Genomic DNA, 13,864 nt, shown 5'->3' on the forward strand with positions numbered 1-13,864 from the left:
AGTTGACAGTATGTCAGTGCTGATTCAGGGCTTGGCACTTCCAGAGAAAATAAAATGAGGCTATATAAGTTTCCCAGTCAGACCTTATGTTCCCCCTCCACCTTGATGTTACAAGTGCCAGAGGTACAGGCATATAGCAAAAGCTTGCAATAGGAAGCAAAGGTCTGCTAAGTGCGGAGGTGAGCATAGATTTGAGGACTACAGAAAAAATGTACAGGCTAAATGTTGTAATTCTGGTGGACAGTACGGTGTGACATATGGTGGTTGTGAAGTCAGGAAACGAGCAGTGGAAATTTAACATGTGAAAACAGTTAACAACATAAGCTACTCTGAATCAGTGAAGAGAGTACAAGTACAAAAGGGGATGTGGGGAACAGGCAACAGTAGCCAAAATTCAAGATCAGGAGGTGCTCAAAGAATGCAAACTTACACAGAACTAAATGTGGATAAGATGATTTTGTTCATTGCATATGTAATTAACTGTACAGATCAAGTCAAACACGAAACTGAGAAAATAATAACTGTGAGGGGAGCTGAAAAATGTTGGCTTTGAAAGATGTATCTATGGAGCAGATAAAATAAAGGCTTGAGGCAGATGGGAAACCTGGAGTCACTGGAGATCGGAACCAATGATTATTCTTCAATGGAATGCAAGGTTTAATAGCAAATGGACAGGAATTTATAGGATTAACTGACGTGTCCGCAAAAAACAGAGATTATGTGCATTCAAGAGATATGGCTGAAGCCAACATTGGATTTTGTGATAAAAGGTTATAATAGAATATGCAGAGATAGAACAGAGGGAAGTGGGGGAGGGTGCAGTATAGAGTATTGGAGAAAGGGAAAGACCATGAAATGATTGTTATCAAAGTGTGGACAAAAATGGCATTGTTAAAATAGTAAATTACTACAACCCCTGTAACCCCTGGAAAAATCATTAGTTAATGGAGGAAGTAGCAATACACTTAGATTTTGGAGATTTGAATGCTGACAGAACACTATGGGGCAGTTATAATGATGGAAATGGGGAGGTGATTGAGGAGCTAATGAAAATCAAAAACCTAGTATGCCTGAATGATGGATATGGTACAAGAATCAATGTTAGAAATAATACAGAATCAGCTATTGATCTTACTTTAGTATCAGAGACAATGGCAGGTAACTGCAATTGGGAAATAAGAGCTACGAGAATAGGAAGTGACTACTATCCAATAATAAGTGAAGTAAGAATGGAGATAGACGAGAGTGGAAATGACAGATTAGAAAGATGAGCTTTCAAGAGTGCTGATTGGGAAAAATTTAGACAGATATGTGAAAAAGAAATGCAATATATTGATATTAATCAAGATGTTGAAGAATTAAACCTGTCTGTTTGTGAAACTATCCTAGGGGCAGCAAAGCAAGCAATTCAAAGGAAAGGAGGTAAGAGTAAAAAGAAAGCAGACATGTTGGCACATACCATAGTCAAGGTGCATAGCTCAAATAAAAGTAGTAAAGAGGGGAGAAGAGGGAGGGAAGCTACAACAAATGTGCCATTACTGCGTGAATGAAGACAATAATGATTTATTAAATATATCATTTACAAGGGCAGAATTGAATCTTGCTCTCAGAAAAACTAAGTTGTCAGCACCTGGAAAAGGTCAGATATGTGACATTATGATAAAACGGCTCAGTGATTCATCCAAAAACACCTTATTGGAATTATACAACAAAGTGTGGGAGGAGGGAAAATTGCCACAGATATGGAAGGAAGCAGTGGTTGAGCCGATACCTAAACCAGGAAAAGAGGAAAACTTATATATATGTATATATATTTTGTATATATGTATATATATATATATTATAAGCCTATTGCCCTAACATCTAATATTTGCAAGATAATGGAGAGGATGATAAATTAAAGATTAACATATTTTATAGAAAGCAAAGGGTACTTAGCAAGATAGAGCGATTTTAGGAAAGGTAGAAATACTATCAATGTGGCTTTATGCCTGGAACATGAAGTAAGGAAAGCACAAATTAGTAGGGAAATTGTAGTAGCTGTCTTTTTTTTTTTTGGGATATAAAAAAAAAGCATACGATATGATGTGGAAAGAAGGATTGTTAATTAAATTAAACAAATTGGGGGTTACTGGCCCGATGTATAGGTGGTTCAAGGACTTTTTATTTTCCAGGACAATCAAAGTAAGAATAGGAAAGTTTTTCAAATAATTTTATTATAGAAAATGGAATGCCTCAAGGCAGTATAGTAAGTCTGTTGTTATTTTCTATCATGATATATGATGTTTTCTTGAGTTTGGAGAAGGGGATGGGATTTTCACTATTTGCACATTTTGGGGCGATTTGGAAGAGAGGAGTGAATATAAAATTTATTGTGAAGAAAATACAAGAAGCTATAGATAAAATAGAAGAATAGTCATTTAGGTGGGGGATTTAAATTCTCAGTAGAGAAAAAGACTGTTCTTTAAAATGAAGAGTCAACAGTAACAAAACTAAAATTGTACCAATAAGAACTGGAAAGAGTGAAGCAATTTAAATTTCTAGGGTTGTGGCTAGATGAAAAAATAACATGGACAATAGATATTCAGAAAATAGTTGACAAGTATAAGAAAGCTTTGAATGTTATGAGATGTCTTGTTGGAAGCGAATGGGGGTCAGACAGAATAGCATTAAAGGCCATTTACACAGGAGTAGTAAGACCTTGCATCGCATGTGGATCTGAAGCACATACAACTTTAAAAAAAAACTAGACAACATACAATATCAGGCATTAAGATTACGTATAGGTGCAATTAGAACAACTGCAACTTCAGCATTACAAGTGGAAATGGAAGAAATATCTTTAGAGTTAAGGAGAATACCGCTTGATCTAAGCTACGTGGTGAATTTAAAAGGGCATAATAAAGATCACCCAACACAAGAATTACTTAATCTGTGTTGGGAAAAAGAGAGGATGGAAACAAAAAGCTTTGGGTGGGCAATAGAAGGAAAAGCTAGAGAACTGAATATAACAGCAATAAACATCAGTCCAACAGTTCCACTCTCAGTGACACAATCTTGGATACTTCCTGAACCTAGTGTGGACCTCACTCTGTTAAACAAAAAACATAAAGATAAGGGATTTAATCTACAACTACAGTTAATAAAGGATTATATAGGAAATAAATGAGCACATTCAAATATATACAGATGCATCAAAGAATTCGGACAGCAGAGTGGATATTTCATTTGTAGTACCAGGATTTAACATTAGAGGATGCAGGAGAATCAGTGATGAGGTATCAGTATATACAGGAGAGATGATGGCATTGTTAGTGGCAGTCCAATGGGTTGAAGAGATGAGACCTGGTAGAGGACAGTAGTGTTCTCTGACTCCAGCTCATCTCTGATCAGCATAAAATACACACAATCAGACAGCCGAAAAGATATATTATTGGAAATTCAGCAAACATTATTCAGAATCCAAATGATGGGGCTGAATATAGCACTAGTGTGAATACTAGCTCATATAGGAATAACAGGAAATGAAACAGCAGACAGGTGGGCAAAAGAAGGAACAAGAAACAATCACGTCGACATTCAAGTTCCATTAAGTAAAACCGAAATGAAAAGCAAAATTAAACGCAAGTTAAAAGAAAGGTGGCAAAAGCAAATGGAAGAAGAAAGAACAGGCAGATGGTTTTATAGAAGAACCATGCATCAGGAAAATTTGACTATTGTGATCAGCCGGAAACAGGAGAGCATACCAAAATGTACTGTACAAAGTATAAGGAAGAAAGAAAAGATCTGAATTTGAACCTTACAAAACAGAAGCTGAGGTTTGATTTAAATGACATGCTACAGAGAGTGAAAAATGACACTTTGCTACAATATCTTAGAAGAACTGGACTGATTAAACTAATATAATTTTGCTTTATTTAATTTTATAAGTTTCCTCAGAACTACTAAATAATAATCTCGGTTCACACTCCATACCAGTCGGTGGCGGTAATGCACCATAACGTTTTTGCCAACCGCCAATAAACCCAACAAGAAGAAGATGAATAATAATAATAATAATAATAATAATAATAATAATAAGAAGAAGAAGAAGGAGGAGGAGGAGGAGGAGGAGGAGGAGGAGGAGGAGGAGGAGGAGGAGGAGGAGAAGAAGAAAGAGAAAAGGCCCCGCCTCTTGTAGAGACCGGTCCCCGCTGGTGGAGACTGACTGGAGATTCACACTGGGAGCTGGAGGAGCACTTGGAAGCTGTTGTCTCTGGAGCATCGGTAAGTTCTGCTCAGCCTTAGACACCACCGGCTCTCGCCCTGATCACACAGCTGTCTGTCGATGAGCGTCAGGATACGCGTCAGCTTCGCGACCTTCTGGAATAACAATATGTCTTTGTGAAGACCACATAGGCTGGTTATTCATAACGTTACTGATTCAGAGCCAGTGGTGGGAACCGATCGGATCTAGCACGAACTAGATTTATCTAGAGGAGCTTATACCCATAAAAACACTCCCACAAGCCACGAATGAGTCACCCATGAATCATTGTGGTCCATATGGATCCATATTGAGCCCAGAGCCCTGAACCTTGACGGTGGTTTGCATCAGTGTTTCACTGATTGACATGCTCTATAAAGTAGCTCCTTGTGGCCTTTGTTGTAGGATTTCCTGCAGCTCAACAGAAACTAGCAGGTAAGGGATTTAATCATGTGCCAGTGATATATGAAGTGCACTTGAAGATTCCCCCAGGTCTGTGAAGGACCTGGAAATAATTTTAGATTGGGCCTGTAATCTAAAAATTAAGCACTTGAGGATCAGGATCAGGTGACTCCATGAAGTGAGCACAGCCAGGCAGATGTTTTGGCTGTTGATTGTATCAGCTATTTGTAGATTTTTTTTGTTTTGTTTTTTTTTTTTTTAGTAAAGATCACATGAGATGATGAAGGAAATGTGAAGAACAAGAAATACAGGTTCACCTCTCCACTGTAAATCTCATCATACCCCGTTAAAAACTGAGCATTGCAGCATCTAGGTGCAGCAGTGGAGGAGAAGTAGATATATGCAGTGTGGCTGTAGCGTCAAATCTGTTGAAGAGTTGAGTTTGTCGCCTCTGTTCACATAAACCCTCAATGGCTTCTTTTTTTCTTGTAGCATGTGATGGTGTTTATTGCTCTCCACATCTCGCCGATCTTGCTGTGGTGTTGAGTGTTTCTTTGATGGATAAACTTGTTGGGTAATAGCAGCAGCAGTGTGGTGTCCTTGAGTTAGACCAGCCCCCTGGTCTTTCATGTTCCAACCTCCTCAAAGAGGTATGAAGGATTCTGTGGTCCTGGTGAAGTCACAGCAATCAAATTTCAGAGGGGTGTACTACGAAGCGAGATTAGTGCATTAGCGAGGTATGTTGAGCCTAAAGCCAGACTTTTACATGTCACGAAAGTGGCTCTCTTTTAAGCTGTCTGTATTACCGGGGTAACTTATGCCGCGAACATAACCTGGTCCGGACCACCTTTAAGACTTTCGGCTTAAAGGTGGCTATAAAAAGCGCCGCCCCTACAGGAAAATAAAAAGTCCTTGATCCACCTATACATTCCTTCATAGTATACCCCTCAGGCCAGCAACACAGCAGATCTGACTGTCCTGGACAAGTTTTAAGCAGGAACCAAGCAGACTTCTATCAACATCTCACAAGAACTTAGTGACTGTCAAAAATCTTTAATCCTGACTGATACGCTTTCAGGCACTTGTAATACACCTAAAGGCTGTCTGGGTTAGGGGTCTAGGTTTAAGCCAGTTGTTTGTTCAGCGTTGACTGTAACTCAGGTTAATGTCTGAGGTCTATTATCCTGTGAAGAGGTCTAAAGAGAGGGGATGTTATCCTTTCAGTAAACAGACAGCAGAGCAACAGTCCAGTCTCAGAAACTCATCATAGACTGTCAGGACCCATGAAATGGGACTGATCAGCTGCAAATACATTGAACATTTCCCTTTGTCCTGATTCAGTGGCCTTTCTCTTATCTAATACAGAAATTCCTCACAGTCAGCAACGAGATTAATATAGTAATAATACCAAGAAGACACATTCGATAGTCAATGATTTCCAAAGATGGTGGTTTAATCAAAGTCAGGTTTTATTAATTTTATCAGGAGAATATAAACTCTTTATCTCCCTCCATCAACAGGAGTTGTGAGGGTGTGTGTGACATTGTTGTCTCTCTTGTGTAACCCTCTGTGACTGACACTGCCTTGGAGGGTCAGGGGAGGGATCTGTGTTGCTCCTAGGTAAGGGTCACTGGATCTTGATTTCTGCTGAATTCAGGAGAAACCCTAAAGGTTTCTGATCTACATGTGATTTCGGATGCTTAGCACACCTGTCTGTCCTCACTGCAGTCTCACACACACGCACAGGCTGTGCAGTGAAACCCAGATAACAGACTTGTGGTACGCCTGTAGCCTGTGTAGTTTGGTGTTTGTTTATTGTTGTTTAGGGTCACCATTATCAACAGCATAGCTGCAGCTATTCTTGGGGTCCACCCACATTTAAAATTGTACAGTGTGCCGCTGTGGGGGTGGAGGCTGCCATTCCTCCTTTCTGGTGCTGCCGTGACCATGCCCTTTGTCTCTGGCTTGCGGCGGGTGGGGGTCCTGTGCATCTAGGCCCGTCCTGGGAGTGGGGTAGTCTAGAATGCCTTTCTGTGTTGGTTCACAGTGGCTGCTGTGGCACCTATTGCACCCCTGTCCCTGCACTGTACTGGAGGGCCTGCCAGATTCCCTGGGATCCCTGCCCCGAAACTGCTGCACCCAAGGCCCTCTGTTTTAGCTAATTACAGACCCTACGTCAACTGCCTTTCATCTCTGAAATTCTTGAAAAAGCAGTTTCAAGCCATTTATGTGACCATCTGCATAGGAATGGCATTTTCAAAGAGTTTCAGTCAGGTTTGATAGTACATCATAGCACAGAAAAAACACTGGTAAAGTTACCGACAACATTCTAATTGCTTTAGACAATGGATTGGCCTCAATAATTGTACTGTTAGATCTTAGTGCTGCTTTTGACACCTTTGACCATACTATGCTATTACAAAGGCTGATTACATTGGGATCAAAGGAGCTGCACTAAGAAGGTTTAAATCATATTTATAAGATCAATGTCGTTTTTCTCCATGTTAACAATTGCTCTTCCTTACACACTAATCATGGAGTTCCACAGGGTTCTGTATTTGGAACAATCCCTTTCATTATATATTTGCTTCCCTTAGGCAAGATAATTGCAGCACAGTATCTGTGCCTGCATCTCTGCATTGGATCCCAGTAAAATTCAGAATAGAATTTAAACGCTGTTCCTAACATCCAAAACATTTAATGTACAAGCTCCATCATATCTCAGAGCTCACAGTTTATTATTCCTGTAGGTCAGGGGTGTCAAACTCAAATTCACTGTGGGCCAAAATTAAAACCTGAGACAAAGTCGCAGGCCAAACTCAATATTTATTGAAAAATGGACTGCAACTGTGCATCTTTTCCCTTCCCTCCAGATATGTAATGTTGAACCGTTTCATGTGGAAACAACTTTACAACTTTGTGTAAGCAGACCAACAGAACCTGTATTTCATGTGTAAACAACCAAAGATTAATATTATTAACACATGAGAAATTAAATTTGAAATAAAACACATCAGTCGTAATAATTTCTGATTATGTCTTTCTCCATCTGTAGCCTTTCAAATTCCTATTTAATGTAAATCTTTAACAGGCCAACAACAAAACAACCAGTAATAATGATAATTTCTTTCAATGAAAATTAGTATTAAAAAGTAAAAAGTATTAACAGTTCATACCGTGGAGTAGAAAAAGTGCATAAAGACAACATTCATTCAAGCTCAGTTTGCTCTGATTGACTCTGATGCACATTGGTTCGAGCCAGATACTGGGCAACTATTCTTAGATGCAAGTGCATCAATGTCTAGGGTTAGGCTCTGAGCTGAGGAAATCCTCAGGACTGAGTGAAGATGTTCATCACTGAGACAACTCCTTAGTGGTGTTTTGTTCATTTTCATCAAAGAGAACAGTTGCTCACATAGACGTGTTGCCTAACATAAAGAGCATTTGAGCAGCTTGGGCACAGAGTAGGGGCAGTGTGTCGGGAGGAAACATGGAAGCCATGCAGCACCCACAGACTCATACTTGAGCTCATGACTTGAGCATGTCACTACACTGGAGTTCAATCAGCTCCATTTGGAGGTTGGCTTATGCTCTTTCTACGTCAACTGCAAATGGATTACTGAACAGTCCAAATCTGCGTTTCTGGGCTTCAAAGTTGGCAAATCGTCGTGTAAACTTGCGCTGAGTATGCTGAGCTTTTCAGCAAACTGTGCACTAGGCAATATGGCAGGTGAGATAAGTTTGTCCAATGTGCCTGGTAGAATGGATGCTAACGATTGTCAACATAAAGGGAGAGGGCGCTTAGCGGTCTTGGCTGAAGCGTCAATGCAAAGCATTCTGGGATTTGTAGTATTAGTTGTGTATGCGCTTTATGCTGGCGGGCCAGCTCTAATGCATATTTGGTATGATCTCATGGGCCAAATATAATTACGCCAAAGGCCAGATTTGGCCTGAGTTAGACGCCCATGCTGTAGATCACTTCGCTCTCTGGATGTAAGTTTACTTGTGGTTTCTTGAGTCTCCAAGTGTAACGGCCAGTGCCCATACACCCCCTACCCCTACTTTTTAGCCCTGCCCCTAAATTTTGTGCGTTCCCATGAGGTTAGTGGTGTCCCAGTTCCTTTTTTCATGTAGGGGTAGTGGGCATAACGAGGGTTTTCCGATGCTGACTTCCTGAGGAAACGCCAGTGAAAATTTCCCAGAATGCTTAACGTCACCATTTGCATACTGAATCAAACAACAATGACGACCCCCAGAGAGTGAGAGGATGTGGAGAAGTTGACGAAGAAAAACCACAAAAAATTCACAAGACAACAGACGTCAATGGTGTACCTCTTGGTTTATTTATCAACCGAAGCATGATGTATCCTAAAAAATGTATCGTGCCTGTAGACTCCAGGTTTTTTGTTTGTTTTTTTTGACAAAATTTACATTGACGGAGTAAGAACAGGGCGAGGGGGTTACATACGAAAATAAAATAATGCTGATTGAAATTTGCATGAACCGTAAAGTCCATGTTGCTGCTGGGACTATGCAGTCGCATGCCCGAACGTAAACTGCACAGTGATGTAGCAAGTGGTGTCCCAATTACTAGGGAAAATTACAGAGCCCTACCCCTTGTGACTTCCTTTTGAGAGTCAAGGGGTAGTCGGTGAGGGCTAGTGGTAGTGATTAGGGTGAACATTGGGATTGGGCCTAAATCAGGGGGTAGATGTTTAAGCTACAAGGCTCCTCTTCTATGCAAACAATTCCTGATATTGGTCCTGGGGCCAGACTCTCTTACAGCTTTCAAGATCATGCTTAAAACCTTCCTCTATGACAAAAACTACAGATAAAAATTTAATGTTCAGTCACTGTTTCTTTAGTTATGCTGTCATAGGCCAAGACTTCTGGGGGATGCACTGAGCATGTCTCCCCCCCATCTGTCTCCCTGTCCCTCTCTCTCCCATGCATGTGCAGTACATTCTCACATTATGCCACCAATTTTTGTCTTCTGAAACAATACATACATACATCCCAAATTTGGCATGCATGATCAGGGTCCCACTCTGAAAAAAAATCTATCTGCTATTACTGAGTTATATGCAGAGTGCCACCTACTGAACATAGGAGGTTCACAAGCCTCATGTATAAAAGAAGTCCTCCTACATTTTTATTTAAATGACTTCACATGCACTCAGTTTCATTTCAAGACTTTGAAGATTAAAAGTTAGCAAAATCGTTCTTGTTCATTACACCTGTTGGGTGTGGCGATGGTGCCAAATCCTAACTCCAGCATACATTATCTAATCGGCTGCAAATTCACTTCACATGATCAAAGTCCCGCCCTGAACACTTCAATACTGAGTCAGACCAAGAGTACCACCCACTTCACATGGGAAGTCAGCCTGATAACACAAACATTGTCTGCTTTAACATGACATTTACAGGGTGTCTTCTCCACATACTATACTACAACATAACCTTAAGATTGGTGGGTGTTGTGTTGCTAGTCACCCGCAGCAAAATGTTTTAAGTTTTCGGGCAATAGGATGAGCGAGTCGAAGGGCCTCCGAGTTGCACAGGTGTTCGACGGCCTTTAATTAGGGGTCCAAGCGAAGCTGCTTTTGCTTTTGCTAGGATTATTATTATTATTATTATTATTATCATTATTAGGGGTCCAAGCAAACCAAGATGCTGTCCATAAATTACATGACCTGGCAGCCATTTTGGTTTAAAGTCGCCATTTTTAAAAGGTCATGCCCCTTGGCCCCTTTGACAAAAAGTCATAAAACTTGGTATACAGGTTCCCCTCATCACAAGGAACAAATTCACCTCTTGGACCATTCAAGTCTGCCATATTGGATTTTGAGCTAATTTGCATAATTATGATTTCAGCAAAAACATCTTCTCCAGAATGGTAGGGCCTCGCAGCATGAAATTTGAAACACATAAATTTGAGCCAAATCCTGGCCTAAATTGTGAAGCAGAAGATGGTACATCAAAAAACAGTCACCACAAGCCAATCAAATTGCTTCTTTTACTCATTAGTATGCAAAGGAGCCAATATCAAGCACTGCTGTATCCATTGTTCTGAAATTTATTGTGCACAATGGCAAGGCCTCACTGACAAGATATTCCAAATTTTAAAACAAAAGTACACACTCCAAAAGCATTTGAAATTTATGTTACTTTAATTTGATATTTATTGCTTTTGAACCACTGGCCTGATCAACACAAGACTTGGTATGGAAAACCTTTGTGTAATTGACCTTTGTAATTTATGAAGGAAAGGTTGTTACTCCAAGAAACATGGCTACCACAAGTAACTCAATTAGCTCCAAAGAGTTTCCTCAAGGTTTAATGCTGATTATCCCAAAACTTAGCATGTAACATTCTCAGTCTGAACTTTTAGTTTTGTTTTTTTTTTTTCGTGAGCATTACACTTAAACGGGTTTAAGTTTTTGTTCAGATTGTGTGATAGTTGTTCATGTAGCCGTTGACTTACAGCTACACAAGTAGTAACATTGCATCATAAGATTAATAAGCTTAGTAGGATTGTAGTGCTTATATTACTAAAATGTCTAACAGCAAAGTTTCAAATGTAATATATGTAGGCTTTGCCATATTGATGAGTGAAGACAGCATTTCTTTTTTTTTTTTCATAAGAAGGCTCTTTCTGCAGTTGAAATGGTTTGCAAAAGTAACAAAAGCAGAGGTCACTGAAGTTGTTACAGTAGTTATAGTGTTTATTACAATGCTGACACATACATAGTACAATTAAGGAAAGAGAATTATTTGCAGGTATATGTCATTTAATGAAATAAAAAAAATGCTCAAATTGAAATAAAGTGCAAGTCAGTAATATACTGGTGGGCTCTCTAATCAGGATGTTGAGGTGGCCAAAGATTGAGCAGAGTGACAAGGCCACCACTCATTGGCAGGATGACCATGTGACCACTGCTGAGCCATATGGGCAGGATGGTGAAGTGACCACTGTTGGGCATGACATCATGACCAGCATTAGGTGTGTGATAACTGAAGGTTACCTTGGATGCACAGCATATTGTAAGGACCCCCCCACACAGCATTTCCACTGAATTCGGATCTGAGCTTTCCTGCATCCCTCTATTACTTTTTTTTTTTGGGGGGGGGGGGGTGCAGATTTGTGGATTTGCTGGTGTTTTGTGGCTATAGGCTGTTTGTGAAGTGTCTTTGAAACACTTTCAACACTGGTTGTTGCAAGAGAGTCCTATTAATGATATGACCATTGCATTCTTAGAAATGTGTTTGAGTATCTTTATGTTAGCTTTGTGGTTGAATTTGCTGGGACATAGTGTCCTAGTCAGGTTTGGAACCGTCTGGAAATTTGTCCATTAATGCTTATTGATTGGACAATGGAAGGATTGCTTTCAAATTATTTGTAAATTGCTTTTTAACTCCCCTCAGATTCATAGGCTTGGACCCCGTAATTGCTGCTTGCAGCTATATTTATTATTTTTACCCGCTTTCATCAGGCCCCTTGGTCCCTTTGACGAAAAGTCACGAAACATAGTATACAGGTTCCCCTCATCACAAGGAACAAATTTGCCTCTTGAACCATTCAAATCCACCATATTGGATTTTGAGCTAATTTGCATAAAGTTCTTACTCAAAAAAAAAAAAAAAAAACAGCTACAACAGTAAATGATATTAACAATGTTATTAACTGTAATCCAATAAATTCCCCTGTAGCCCAATCTTTCTATACACTATCATAAATAAAGGATGGATGGATCTCATGGATCTCTTTGATGTTCGAGTCATCCCACATTAGGTTTAAAATTATTTTTATTCTGAAAGTCAAAGGAAAGTGCCTGTGTGTGTGTGTGTGTGCGTTCGTGTGTTTGTCTTTGAGTGAGTGAGCAGGTGAATGGGTGAGTGCCTGTGCAAGCTGCTGGTCTGTGTCTCAATTAAGCTCACTTAAGAAGAAACACACATTTCTAACCCATTTGTGTAAAATGTGACCGCCCCCCCTGTTATGACATGGCTGACGTTTGATATGAGGACCACCGACTCCCAGGCATCACTGCTGTTGCCCCTCTTTGTGCTCTGATTGCAGCGACTTTCAGCTCTCTCACCAGGGTTCTTCATCGCTTCATTGCCCTCCTCCCCCAGCTGTACAAAGATGCAGTCTTGTGTAACTGTCATGCTCTAAACCAGTTTCATCCAGTTCTGGATGTGTTGCCTATGAGCTGTGTGTTTGTGTGTGTGAATGGTCAAGGTTCCCCTTTCTTAGTGAAAGCAGCTAACTGGAATTTTCCTGTTCTCACTGCCAGTGTTACATAAGGATGGGGCGGGGGGGGGGGGCAGGCAGCTGAGCTCCTTTCTGCTTCACTCTGCTTTACCCTTTTTTCATGAGATAATTTAAAGATTACTAAAACAGTCAAAAACAACTTATTTTTTGTAGGAGCCATCTTTGCTCATATGCTTGTGCGTGTTTTTCTGTTATCTGTGTCAGGCCATATCACAGCCGTTAGTGTGGCGTAATGGGACAGCTTCAACAGACCTGCTTTTGATGCATTGTCATACAAAAGCCAAGCCAACCATGAAACTGCCTTTCCATCCATGCTTCATCTGACCAAACGCTTGGTTCACCTCTTCGTGCAGTCCCCCTAGTGGTTGGGACGCCAGCATCCCAAACTAATTAACATATGAAAGGCGCGCTTTATACAGTGTCAGTAGGCTGAGTTTAATGAAAATTTCAACGCAGATGTGTGCTTTTAACACACTTTCAGCTACATGCACAGAAATTTTGACGTTTCTAGGTGCTCCGGTTTTATCATAGTTACTGAAAATGTGTAGGACAGTAGGAGACGACGGCAAGACAACAAGTGGCATCACGTCAACAACAAAGGGACTGTAAAAATATTTGTACCATCTTTACCCTGTTTCTTTCACCTCCAAAAAATCGTATACTGTCATAGAAACAACACCAAAGTGCAAAAATTTAGTTTATTTCCCAGTAAAGGTTTCAACAAGCCTACTCACCAAAAACAAAAAAAGTTGCACATTGTTTTCTATCGTGAAATATGAACATTCTTCGATCAAACCTTGACTAAAATATTGAATAAAACCACAAGCTTGGCCTCATCCTGGCCTCAAAGCTGAAGATGTGCCCAACAATAATCCGTGGTTCAATTTTATCCATCGGGTCCAGTTAATCAGACATTTTGTTTTTTCCCCTCTGTGCTAACG

At 40.1% G+C, this 13,864-nt stretch overlaps 1 protein-coding gene across 2 annotated transcripts in view; it reads left to right on the forward strand.

Annotated features, from left to right (window-relative positions):
- Positions 1 to 4,208: 4,208 nt before the first annotated feature.
- abat (4-aminobutyrate aminotransferase) overlaps positions 4,209 to 13,864 on the forward strand; it is a 54,245-nt gene continuing 44,589 nt past the window's right edge. Inside the window, exon 1 of one of the 2 annotated variants that reach the window (XM_029508067.1) lies at positions 4,209 to 4,266. The gene's annotated coding sequence lies outside the window, so the exon portion shown is untranslated. The remainder of the gene's footprint in view (positions 4,267 to 13,864) is intronic. The other variant, XM_029508068.1, reaches the window with a different exon arrangement.

This window comes from Echeneis naucrates, chromosome 8, assembly GCF_900963305.1.
Source record: "Echeneis naucrates chromosome 8, fEcheNa1.1, whole genome shotgun sequence".
In the NCBI taxonomy this organism is placed as follows: Eukaryota; Metazoa; Chordata; class Actinopteri; order Carangiformes; family Echeneidae; genus Echeneis; species Echeneis naucrates.